Raw genomic sequence first — 12,989 nt, forward strand, 5'->3', positions numbered from 1 at the left:
GAAGGCCGCATGGAGGGGTTACCTGTTTAACCACTCACACCACATTACACTGGTGCATTGTCTGTCAGTCAGTCAGATATTAAAAATGACGTCACATAAGGGACGCTTAACGTTGCAATATGTACTGTTGTGACGTCAATAACACGTGCACATGCCATGAATCACGAGAAGAATTATTCACTCTGTAGGCTACATACAACAGAACGTGACATATGAACTTGAAAAGCAAGAAATAAGAATATTTGCTACTCTTAATTTTGGTTTTATTTACTCTTGAAACAGAACACTTTCAGAGACCTTGAGGAAATACATCTAGTTTTTAATGTTTATTACATAAACGAACAAAATATGTAACAAGTTCTATAGGACTGAAATAAGTATTTTAGTATGCAACGCACGACTCTCTCATCTAAAACGCGTCTTTAAATAAAATTCACAGTAGAAATGACCACGTGCGTGTCGTGTTAATAAATAAACATTAGTAAAACAGAAGCATATTGGCGATAAGAATAAATGGAGGTCACAGTGGTTTTGATTTTTAGAGTGATAGCTTTTAATTCACTAGCTTTCATTTGTGCAGACAGGACAAACACGATGTGGGAAGGTGTAAATTACAGGGATGAGATTAGTGCACGAGGTTGACGACAAGATCATATTACTGTCAAACTTCATTCCCTCGTACCTTACACCCACGTACCTACTGACAGGTCTTAATCTGAGCTGGACTACATGGTCTAGTTGAATGAAAATTTACCACGAAAACTTATATTAGATTGCATTGCATGGCACGTGTACTTTCCTAGGGCACCCAGAGAGTTTGTTTAACAACTTTTTAACTTTGTTTTTCTTTTATACAGTGTTTCCTTCTGATTGCTTGTAGCCGTGGGAGATCCACCAATCACAGCCATGTTAGGCCTGTTGAATTTCAGCACAAGTATATAAGGTTAGTATACACTTCGTTATTTGACACCAAGGTCAAATAGATGTTTTCTCAAAGTATTATTGACTTTCCAATGCAAGAGAAACAATGGAAAATGCTCCCATTGACAAACACTATAGTTATTTATGATGTAAACACTATAGTTATTTATAAGTGTATCACACATATCAAACCTGTTTTACTTCTGTTAAACACCTTAGTTTTTATTATTCACACAAAAATCATGTATCTGCTTTTTGTTGATAAGGGAAAGCTAAAAGAGACATATTTCATTAACTGAAAAAAGTGTCTTCATTCACATCCTTTTATCCCAATGGAAACATTTGCCGAATGTACTTTTTTTTGTTGTTGTTAAAAGATTTGCAATCAGCATATATTTGTTTTGGTGTCATATTTTGAAATGATTTACTTTTAAGGGTTTTATGCACTTACAGAACAGTGAAAATTTCTTAAATGCGCGATAGTCAAGTCCGTTTCACTCTCCTGGAGAACAAACAAAACGAGGAAAATATTGGGTAGTATTTTGTATTATCCATAAACTTGTGTTTATGACGACTCTAAAAGCTTATTAAGGATGTAATTATTATCTTCCCAAGTTGTGTGATAGGTGAAAACAAAACAAGATATTCAACTAAAACTATGGCACAATTGTTTGTTTGTTTGTTTGTTATGGATTTTGCGAGAAGCTACACGAGGGCTATCTGCGCTAGCCGTCCCTAATTTAGCAGTGTAAGACTAGAGGGAAGGCAGCTAGTCATCAACACCCACCACCAACCCTAGGGCTACTCTTTTACCAACGAATAGTGTGATTGACCGTCACATTATAACGCCCCCACAGCTGAAAGGGCGAGCATGTTTGGTGTGACGGGGATTTGAACCCGCGACCCACAGATTGCGAGTCGAGCACTCTAACCACATGGCCATGCCGGGCCTTAAGGCACAAAAACAAGGGTATAAAGCATGTATTAAAACAGCTTTTTCAACATAAAGGACCTTGAACGTTTCGGCAGCCCCTGTTTGTATTCTTCAGAGGTACTTGTATTACAGATAGGATCATAACTTGTGCTTTATAAAGGTGATTTGTTTGATAGATTTGAGCACGGAGAAGCATATGTATTTACATATATGCTTAGCTGAGAGATCACACTGAATGAATCCTCTTGTATTACAAATCGTTATCTAAATAATTTTGTAATATGATGTTTATTTCCGAGTTTAATGTACATAGTTTTTAATAGGACTTTCTGTTTTCTATTTAACTCAGGGCATGGGATCCTTTCAACTTTGAAAAACTTGTTCAATTACCTGTCAGCATTGCTGAATCTTCTGAATGTTGTCCATCGCTGACAGAGACCATCCAGCCAGTGGGAGGAGTCTCGAGGTCTGGACGAATTCTCCAGCTTTACCAAACCAAAAACGCCACGCAAAAATTTTTTCAAACTTCGTGTTTGGAAGAAGTGAGAGGGCGCCCATGTCGTTTCCTCTCACCTCATTTGATACACCATTCCCATTGTGTTCAAAAGTATAGCTATACATATGCTCTGGTTAGAGAATATGGCACGGATGTTTCTTGGCGATTAGATTACATTAAGATACGAAGTGGCTGTATATGTGAGGTTATGAGTATTGCAATGATAATTTAACAACGTATAAACTCGAAAAGAAATTAATTCGAATAAAAACAATTATTAATTATATTTATTATAGTATCCAGTGCCATAAAATTTTCAAACAAATTCCTATAGGTTTAAATTTAATACTTAATTAAATTCAAAAGTCGTAATTTGTTTACTAAATCAATTTACGAAACAAATATAATCCACCTCTTAGTATTTTAAAAAGCCTAAAACACACGGTTATAAAGTGGAGATAGTAGAGAAAAGCTTAGTGTGAGGCAACGGACCAGCAGACACTTTAACTCCATTTAGGATTAGAAACACATAGAAATACCTATTTCATATATTATTATCATTTGATGTGAAGTGTGTATAGCACTTCTATTTTCAAGGGCTTTAATTTCTTGGTCTTGTGGTGGCTTCAAAAGATGAATGTATGTCTACACTCAATGGAATATTTATTGTGTAAATTTATCACAAACGACTTAAGAAATATGATGAGTCTGTTTACTTTTTTTATAATAAAAAAAAACTGCTAAAAGATATTCCAATTACTTAAGATTCGATATTTATATAAATGAAGTTATGGATATTAGTAAGCGCTCGTCACATGGCGAATGTTTGTTTGTTCTAGCTCAAAGCTATAGAATAGGCTATCACTAAGTCCATCAAGAGAAATCGAACTTCCGGTTTTAGTGTTGAAAATCCGTAAAACCATGCTTACGTAGACACAAAACTGCACCAAAAAGCACATATTATCATTGGCTCCTTATATGTGTCTTAAAAAAGACTTTTGTATCGATCTGTATGATCTTATCCCCTTTAGAAAAAAATCTATCTAAAGCTTTTCCATTCGTATCAGAGTCTGTTTACTTTTCTCGGAACCATAATTTAGACATACTATTTAACCCGCATGTAATCAACTCTCTTTGTTACACAGGTTCTATAAAAATATTTGGATAGATATTGGGCGTTACAACGTGAGCATATCGGATAAATTAAGCTGTGTTGAAACAAACTTTCTTGCTTCCCACCCCCCCAACCCCCACCAATGACTCAGCGGTAAGTCTGAGGGCTTATAACACTAAAAATGACAGTTCATAGTGTACCACAATAACTAAACAAACTATAATTCTCTATGTTTCAAAGAAGTAGACGTATGGTCTGATCCATGGCATCTTACAATAGTGTATGATGGATTTTGTATTGAATATGCGATGATAAAAATAATCGTGTATGATGCCTAATATCTTACTGAATGTTTGTTGAAAAATAAAAATCATGTTTTTTTAAAGCCAATAGACACATACAAATATACATTTATAATTAACAAAACAAAACAAAAGAAAACTTTCAGTATTTCCTGAATCGTCAGAGCTCCTGAATAGCTGTGATATAAATAAAACCAATATCTTCGCCTGATAATAATTGATGATTTGTATACATTTTAGAAAATGTAGTTTTGTACTGATGATTCAGTTTCGTTGTTTAGTAGGAATTCCAAACAGGCATGAAAAGGTTTAAAATAGTAGCTGTTAATGTTTTAAAAAAATAAAACATTTTAAATGAGTTTTGAAAATGATCTGGTTGTACCTTGTTGGCTGATATTTCACCATATAAGTAATCTGGTTAGTACCTTGTTGGCTGATATTTCACCATACAAGTAATCTGGTTAGTATCTTGTTGGCTGACATTTCACCATACAAGTAATCTGGTCAGTATCTTGTTGGCTGATATTTCACCCTACAAGTAATCTGGTTAGTATCTTGTTGGATGATATTTCACCATACAAGAAATCTGGTTAGTATCTCGTTGGCTGATATTTTACCATACAAGTAATCTGGTTAGTACTTTGTTGGCTGATATTTCACCATACAAGTAATCTGGTTAGTACCTTGTTGGCTGACATTTTACCATACAAGTAATCTGGTTGGTATCTTGTTGGCTGAAATTTCACCATACAAGTAATCTGGTTAGTATCTTGTTGGGTGATATTTCACCATATAAGTAATCTGGTTAGTATCTTGTCGGATGATATTTCACCATACAAGTAACCTGGTTAGTATCTTGTTGGCTAACATTTCACTATACAAGTAATCTGGTTAGTACCTTGTTGGCTAATATTTCACCACACAAGTAATCTGGTTAGTTCCTTGTTGGCTGACATTTCACCATACAAGTAATCTGGTTAGTTCCTTGTTGGCTGACATTTCACCATACAAGTAATCTGGTTAGTATCTTGTTGGGTGATATTTCACCATACAAGTAATTTGGTTAGTACCTTGTTGGCTATTATTTCACCATACAAGTAATCTGGCTAGTATCTTGTTGGCTGATATTTCACCATACAAGTAAAATTCATGTAAAATGTGACGTGTGATTATTAAATTCTGCAACATATTCAGTTTTCAAACACAAAGAATAAGAAATTAACACAAACATAACAGCTTGAACTGTTTAATCACACAACACCAATGACTTCAAATATGTTTTCAGCGTACAAACCACTTGTAACATGTACTGAGTCGTCAGCGGACATAACACCAATAACTTTGACTGTTTAGTCAGTGAAAATAGCAACAGTAACATGAAATGTGTAGTCAATGAATATAACAACAACAACATGAAATGTGTAGTCCGTAAACAAAGCAACAATAACATGAAATATGTAGTCAGTGAACATAGGAACAATAACATGAAATGTGTAGTCAATGAACATAACAACAACATGAACTGTGTAGTTAGTGAACATAGCAAAAACAACATGAAATGTGTAGTCCGTAAACAAAGCAACAATAACATGAAATATGTATTCAGTGAACATAGGAACAATAACATGAAATGTGTAGTCAGTGAACATAGGAACAATAACATGAAATGTGTAGTCAGTGAACATAGCAACAACAATATGAAATGTGTAGTTAGTGAACATAGGAAAAACAACATGAAATGTGTAGTCAGTGAACATAGCACGAATAACATGAAATGTGTAGTCAGTGGAGATAGCATGAATAACATGAAATGTGTAGTCAGTGAACATAGCAACAACAACATGAAATGTGTAGTCAATGAACTTAACAAAAACAACATGAAATGTGTAGTCAGTGAGCATAGCAACAATAACATGAATTGTGTAGTCAGTGAGCATAGCAAAAATAACATGAATTGTGTAGTCAGTGAGCGTAGCAACAATAACATGAAATGTCTAATCAATGAACTTAGCATGAATAATATGAAATGTGTATTCAATGAATATAGCACGATTAACATGAAATATCTAGTCAATGAGCATAGAAACAATAACATGAAATGTGTAGTCAATGGAAGTAGCAATAATAATATCAAATGTCTTGTCAGTAAGCATCACACCAATAACATGAAATGTGTAGTCAGTGAACCTAGCACGATTAACATGAAATATGTAGTCAGTGAGCATAGCAACAATAACATGAAATATGTAGTCAATGAAAATAGCAATAATAATATCAAATGTCTAGTTAGTAAGCATCACACCAATAACATGAAATGTATCATCAGTGAATGTAGCAACAATAACATGAAATGTGTAGTTAGTGAACACCGTACTAGTAACCTGATGTTGGGTCATAATTGGACACTAAGTAAAAACCACCATGTGTAAAAACAGTATGTAATTTTTTTAGATTATCGATCGTCGGATTCTCTTTCATTCTAACATCTCGTTAATCGTCAGAACTATGTATTATCGTCATTAAAAAGAAACAACTGTTATAAGGGAAAAATACAAAAAATTATTGAAAACGATTCTTTCTACATAAATCGATGTTGGTGATCAACTTTTGAAAAAAGAAATTCTAATGAAGAAATATCATTATTTGTACGAACAAAACATCTTTTATTCCATTGCCTTTTAACCTTGAAGATACACAGTATTTCAACATACATGGATCAAAAGATGCAAAATAATGCTGATTGTTGCCTACTTATAACTTTATTTATACTTTAAAAGTTTTCTCCAACTTTTTTTAATTGCAAAGTCTTTGATCAAGTCCTCAAACTAATCTGGCGTAACAAATCTACTTCTATACTCAGCAGAGACGAGGCATCCAATCTGTCTTGTCGCATAGTTGTTCTGTTGGGATTTTTAATATGCTTCAACTGAGAAAATGAACGCTCAGCTGTGCTATTTGTGACCATTAATGTTAAAAATATACGCAAACCAATCTCTACATTTGGAAACGCACACTCAATATGGTCTTCTACAATAATTTTTTAAAGTTCAGCATGAATGAATCTGGTTTTTACTATTTTTCTTGCACTGAACTTGTGACACACGTATGAGTAAAATTGCTGAAGCTCAGCAGAGAAAGGTTAAAATTCCAGAAAGGTTAAAAAGCGTTCAATAGGCTGCCCTTCTTTTAAGTGTCGAAGTAAAACACTTAACTGATCTATATGTGATAGATCTGGTGTCGAGTCAACTGACAAGCTAAAATAACCAGAAGAATTTACTTCGTCAACAATGAGCGCCTGGACCTTTTGAGCCATTAGTTCAATGAGTTCCTCACAGGCGATTTTGGACATGTAAGAAGAATTTCCTTTTCCAGAAATCCCATATTTTGAAATGTGCCCTGTTAAAAATGGATCAAACTGACTTATGAGCTCAAGCAGCCCTAAAAAAATTCTCATTCTGTAATGACCCAAATCTTTCATCTGTTCTTTTTCCAACTATTGTTCCAAGCCCAAACCTTGTCTTCGAGTTAAGTATGTTACCATAGAGTCTCGCTGAGTAGTACTTCTTTCATGATGATCAATTACAATAGTATTTCGCCAGTCACTGAACCTTTCTCTTTTAACAAAATGCGAGGAACATTTAGGAGCAAAACGTTAACAAACAAAACAGTAAACTGACCCTGTTGATGGTGAATACAATAACCACTCTCTCTTGTATTGCTCACCACTGGTTTTTACCCCAATGAAAAGTTTTTTGAACAGTATCTTGCTGGTTTGCCACTACTGAAAATCTGTTAAGATTTGTCAAATGGCCCATTGTGGTGTTGACAGTCACTGGGTCCACAAGCAATCCAATAAGCCACATCATCAACATAGAAATCGAGCCACAGCCCTGGTTCTTTTGCTTTATTTACTTCATCCTTTGTAGACTGAATAATTTCACCATGATCCAGTAGACTTTCATTTTCAGCAATTATTTCAACTTCAGACTGTCTTGATAAGCAACTTTCATCCACATTTGCAGTACAGATATCAAGAGAATTCACAGACAAAGTGAGATCAGTAGTGAGACATGTGCTAGATGAACCAGCCTGTGATACTTCATTGACCTCAACGACATCATGATATTCTGACCTTGAAGTAAACAAAGTGATAGTACTAACCGTAGTATTGTCCACTTCTGATAACGAAGATTGGATTTGATCCGGAAGATCATGTTGTGTAACTTGTGTGAAAAATTTAGTCAGCTTTCCAGTCTTGGCCATTAAATCCAAAGCCTTTTGTTGGTTCTTTTTGGCCAGTTTTCTCTTTTGTGCACCATTTAATTGAACACGTTTCATTTTGGGGTCTAAAAAAGACAGATGTAAAAATAAAAAACACACAAAAGAATAGGGATCATATATGTTTATAATGATTAGAAAAACACTGAGATTCATGCAAAAAAAAAAAACGTCAGTAAGACCGTCAAACATACTGAAGTTTGAACTCTAGGTATATGGATAATTTGGAACTCAATGAATTAACTTTGGAAATTCACTAAATCTTAGCCACCTGTACCTGTTTTAAGAACAATATAGCATAGGCTAAGGTACCTATATTTTCATTTAATAACATGTATTACAACACCTGATAATTTATAAAATAACTTAAATTAGACCATTTTGGTTTAATCTAATTTATTGAAACAGCTAGGCCTAGGCTGACTCACATTTGTACCACGTTCTATTTAACTAGTTTTCACAGCCCTTTTATTTAGTATGTTTATACAGTTAAAATATCTACCCCTTCATTTTGTTAATATAAAGTAATTCATTTAATAAGAAATTCAGGAACTTACTTGTTACTTCAGGTCATACCACACGTTAAAATAGACCAATCTCTTGGCTCAATGCTAACCAAAACACTGTAAACGAACAAAATGACATACATATAAGAATGGTAATAATGCATATATATTTCGAATTTTTGAGGTGTTTATGACGATCAGTGTTACATCATGACTGTTTTGCCTAAGCAATGTAAACTGCAGATTACAGCACTCAATAGTTTACAACACTCAATAGCTATATCAAGACACAGACCATCACAGACCGCACAACTGTCACTAACTTACGGCAGAGCGAGCCATTGAGGTTGCTCCGTTTGGCAGTTGCCAGATTCCAATTTTGTTGTATTCCCAAGTTTAAAATATATCATTAACCTCTTCAATACTATAATAATGTTAATAGTATTATTTCATTATTATTATTAATATTATTGTTGTATATGTATATATATATATATTTTTCATTTATTGTGGGGGCCCCCTTTTTGTGGGGCACTAGTTTAGCTGCACCATGGTAAATCCGGCTCTGGAAAAAACTCTGTGGTGCCCCTTCCATCACATTATAACGCCCCCCATGGCTGAAAGGACGAGAATGTTTAGTGGCACGGGAATTCGAACACGCGACCCTCAGATTGCGAGTAGAGCACTTTAGCCACCCGGACATTTAACGAAATGCCTAATTTAACGAAACACACTAATGAAAGATCTATGCTACAACATTTAATGTCAGAAGTGAGTATTTTGGTGGAAATTATATAGGCCTCTGAACATATCTGAAACAAAAAATGTCGAAGATGATGACCATAATGTCAAGTAGCGAGATTCCAAAGTTAATTGAGATGATGATATTATCAATACAAGATCAGGAGGAACGAGACAGAAAATTAAAAAAAGATCAGGACAAAAAATTAGAAGAAAGAGATAAAAAAAGTGAAAGATGATCAAGAAGGAATTTATAGAAAACTGAAAGATGATCAAGAAGAACACGATAAGAATTTAAAGGAAGAGTTAAAAGAAATAGGTGTAATGTTTAAAGAAGAATTAAAATCAAAAATAAATTTGATTGAATACAAGATTGATGAAGCTATAAGTGATGTCGTTACCATTGTATTATTAAAAATAATAATACAATGGTAACAACATCACTTATAGCTTCAACTACACACCTCATTTGCATTAGATCTGAATAATAGTTGCACCTAATGCTACATATTAAAACGAATGCAAACAAAACAAAAGGAAAATAATAATACAATGGTAACAACATCACTTATAGCTTCAACTACTCACCTCACTTGCATTAGATCTGAACAATAGTTGCACCTAGTGCTATATATTCAAACTAATGCAAACAAAACAAAAGAAAAACCCTTTTGTTTTGTTTGCATTCGTTTTAATATGTAGCATTAGGTGCAACTATTATTCAGATCTAATGCAAATGAGGTGTGTAGTTGAAGCTATAAGTGATGTTGTTACCATTGTATTATTATTATTTTTCTTTTGTTTTGTTTGCATTAGTTGTAATATACAGCACCAGGTGCCACTATTATTTAGATCTAATGCAAATGAGGTGTGTAAATATAAAAGTATTATAAGAATGTTAGTCGAAGAAAATGGTGTGCAAGTCATGGACGGTGGTACGAGGATGGAATTAATGGTTGCTAAGAAACCAAGAAGATAATACCCCAAGGATGAGTCTTTAAGCCCCAAGAGATTAGAAGAACAACAAAGGGCTAACTAGACATTGAGAAAAGGGAATTAGATGGCCTCGTAGACCAAAATGCAGCTGGAAATATCACCATCTGCTTCAAATGAAATTAAAGATTCTTTATTTAAAGAAACCAGTCCACAAGTTTACTGCAATGGTTGGAGTAGTCCAAGAAGGTCGTTTAATAGCAAGTAACACAGTATTCATGGTGACAGGTGTTAACCAAGTAAGTTCTTCTATTACATATTTTGTATGAAATGGTATTCCTGGATGGAACTTCCAAACTAATGCAGAAAGAGGTATGTCTGGTTTGATTTTTGCATTTTATAATTCGTTTTCCACTTCGATTATGTGTTTATGTACTTCATCAATTTTGTCATTACACCTCTCCATTTTCTTCAATCTTGTTACTGTAATCTCTCTGTACATCTCTGATGGTTTCATCGATCTAGTCTCTAAACAGATTTAGTTTTATTTTTAGTGCTTTTTTTTTTAAACAGCACGTCTTTCTTTTAACCTCTCTGTTTTTCTTTTTTTTATCTTGTTTTTTCTGTTCATCTTTGAATTTCCTGTCTCTTTTTTCTTGGTATTGTTTTCATATCTTCACCATCTATATTAACGCTTGAATCTCGCTACTTGATTACGTGCTCGCCATCTTCAACTGTTAAAGCTGTATTTTATTTTCACCAAAATAAGCCTGGCTGTTGACACTACTTTGTGACTTTGTTATTTCATTGGCGGGTTCTTTTAAATATCTGGTGAAAAGAATTCAATTTTCAATCCAAGTAACAATAAAAAAAATCGTTTTATTTTCTCCTTAATGTTTCTTTAGAGGCTTGTACGTTTTGTAAATTCTTGTAGCCCAACATTTATATCCACACTATCTGCACATAGATCACACAGATAACATAAAAATCAATTTATTTGCAAAAAGCAACTCAATATGTACGATAACTAACACAATCCAAAAACGTAAGCACACTGACAGTTTCTCTTTATCGACTAGAAAACAACTTATTATCTTCTTAAACATAAAATGAGACTGTACAAATGTGAATAAATGAACAAAATCTTTATTACGACAAACAAATGGAAAACACAGTGTTTGTACATGAGCAGACAAAATCACAGTCAATTCTACTGAAGTGTGTTTAATTGAACAGCTTTCATTTCCACCCAGGATTAATCTCTGTGGAACTAAAAGACGATTGTTAAAGAAAGTGCATCTGAATTCAACAAGTAAACTCGCTTTCATTGTCACCTTTATTCTTTCACAGCATTGGTCAACTGTTACATTTAGAAAACATCAACTTGGCCAGCAAAGAATATTACAAAGCTAATCCTTTCAACCCGGACATTACATGTTGCTGCGATATCCTCTCGAGCAAAATGGATATTATCTACTATAACAGGCAAAGAAACAAATAAATTATAACAAGGCAATCTCAACGATTGCCTGGGCCAAATGTTTATATTAAAACTGCAGAGAAACTAAATACACGAACATTTTCAAATTTCTATATCACCAAAGCAGGTAAAAACCGTAGATGTATCTGCATGTCACATGAGCACTATAATAATGTTTTAAAGGCTTCCATTGTTGGGCAGGCTGTTTTGGTTTATTTGGAAAAAGAAACTAATGTAAAGTCCACTTTTTAATAATGAAAGCATTGTATGACTTGAATTTAAAGATCCATTAGCCCATGGTATTACATAACTAATATAAATGTTCCCATAGAGATTGGTTCAATTCAATAATTCCACTTATGTTGTAATTTTCTCATAGGTATGGTGTTTTAGTATCTCTGTTACTGTGTCACAAACACAGTTCTAAATTAAAAAATGTGACGTAAATATCTGCTTCTGTAATTTTAGAAGTCACGTGCTTATTTACTAGCTAACTAACATTCGTCCAATAATTTACTGACTAACTGGCTAACCAATAATACTTATCACTTAAACCGTTATATAGTGCTCAAATTGTTCTAAAACTTCGGAAGAAGTCCGAGACATCAGGTCACGCACTGATCGTGACTCACGACGACACAAATGTCTGTGCTTTTATAGATGGTTTATAGATGGTATTTATGAGGAATCGCACAAAGATGAAATGGGGGATAATTACCTGGTTCTGGATGACAGTTGTAGAGATAACCTTGGAGAACTAAATATCTCAAAAACAGTATAAGTAGACTGGGCAACGTTCCAGAAACTTTCTGCCTTTAGTCTTCAGGACATGAAAATTAGAGGCAGAAGCAGTGTCATCTTCATAATTTCAACCGCTCTAGGAAAAGTATGTGCCCCCCCCCGAACTGGAAAAATACAAGTATTACGCCCCCACCCCATGATTTATTTACACACAATTCTAAAACAATTAGTTTGACCATAAAACCACGCGTTAGTAATATAATAAATGTACCCAAACCATTGATGATAATATATTTTTCTACTAAAATAATTTATCTTACCGTTTATGAAAATATGGCTCGTCTGCTCCTTATTGCTGAAAAGGCATACAGGGCTTTCTTCTGATCCAGGATTTGGGCAAGTTCATGTTTAGTTGATATGTTCACCAGTCCATTCGTCGATCCTGCGTCATTTTTGACCGCAAATAATTTTTGATTGATTTCAATTTTGAGAAACTGTGCTCCACACTCGCAGCTGTGACAGGCAGTGCCAGCAGTATTCTGA

At 34.1% G+C, this 12,989-nt stretch overlaps 1 long non-coding RNA gene across 1 annotated transcript in view; it reads right to left on the reverse strand.

Annotated features, from left to right (window-relative positions):
• LOC111086004 overlaps positions 1-12,761 on the reverse strand; it is a 21,938-nt gene extending 9,177 nt beyond the window's left edge. Inside the window, exons 1-2 of the long non-coding RNA XR_002610782.1 lie at positions 12,749-12,761; positions 3,572-3,578 (exon numbers count right to left, since the gene is read on the reverse strand). This is a non-coding gene — a long non-coding RNA (uncharacterized LOC111086004). The remainder of the gene's footprint in view (positions 1-3,571; positions 3,579-12,748) is intronic.
• Positions 12,762-12,989: the final 228 nt, after the last annotated feature.

This window comes from Limulus polyphemus, unplaced genomic scaffold, assembly GCF_000517525.1.
Source record: "Limulus polyphemus unplaced genomic scaffold, Limulus_polyphemus-2.1.2 Scaffold773, whole genome shotgun sequence".
Lineage (NCBI taxonomy): Eukaryota > Metazoa > Arthropoda > Merostomata > Xiphosura > Limulidae > Limulus > Limulus polyphemus.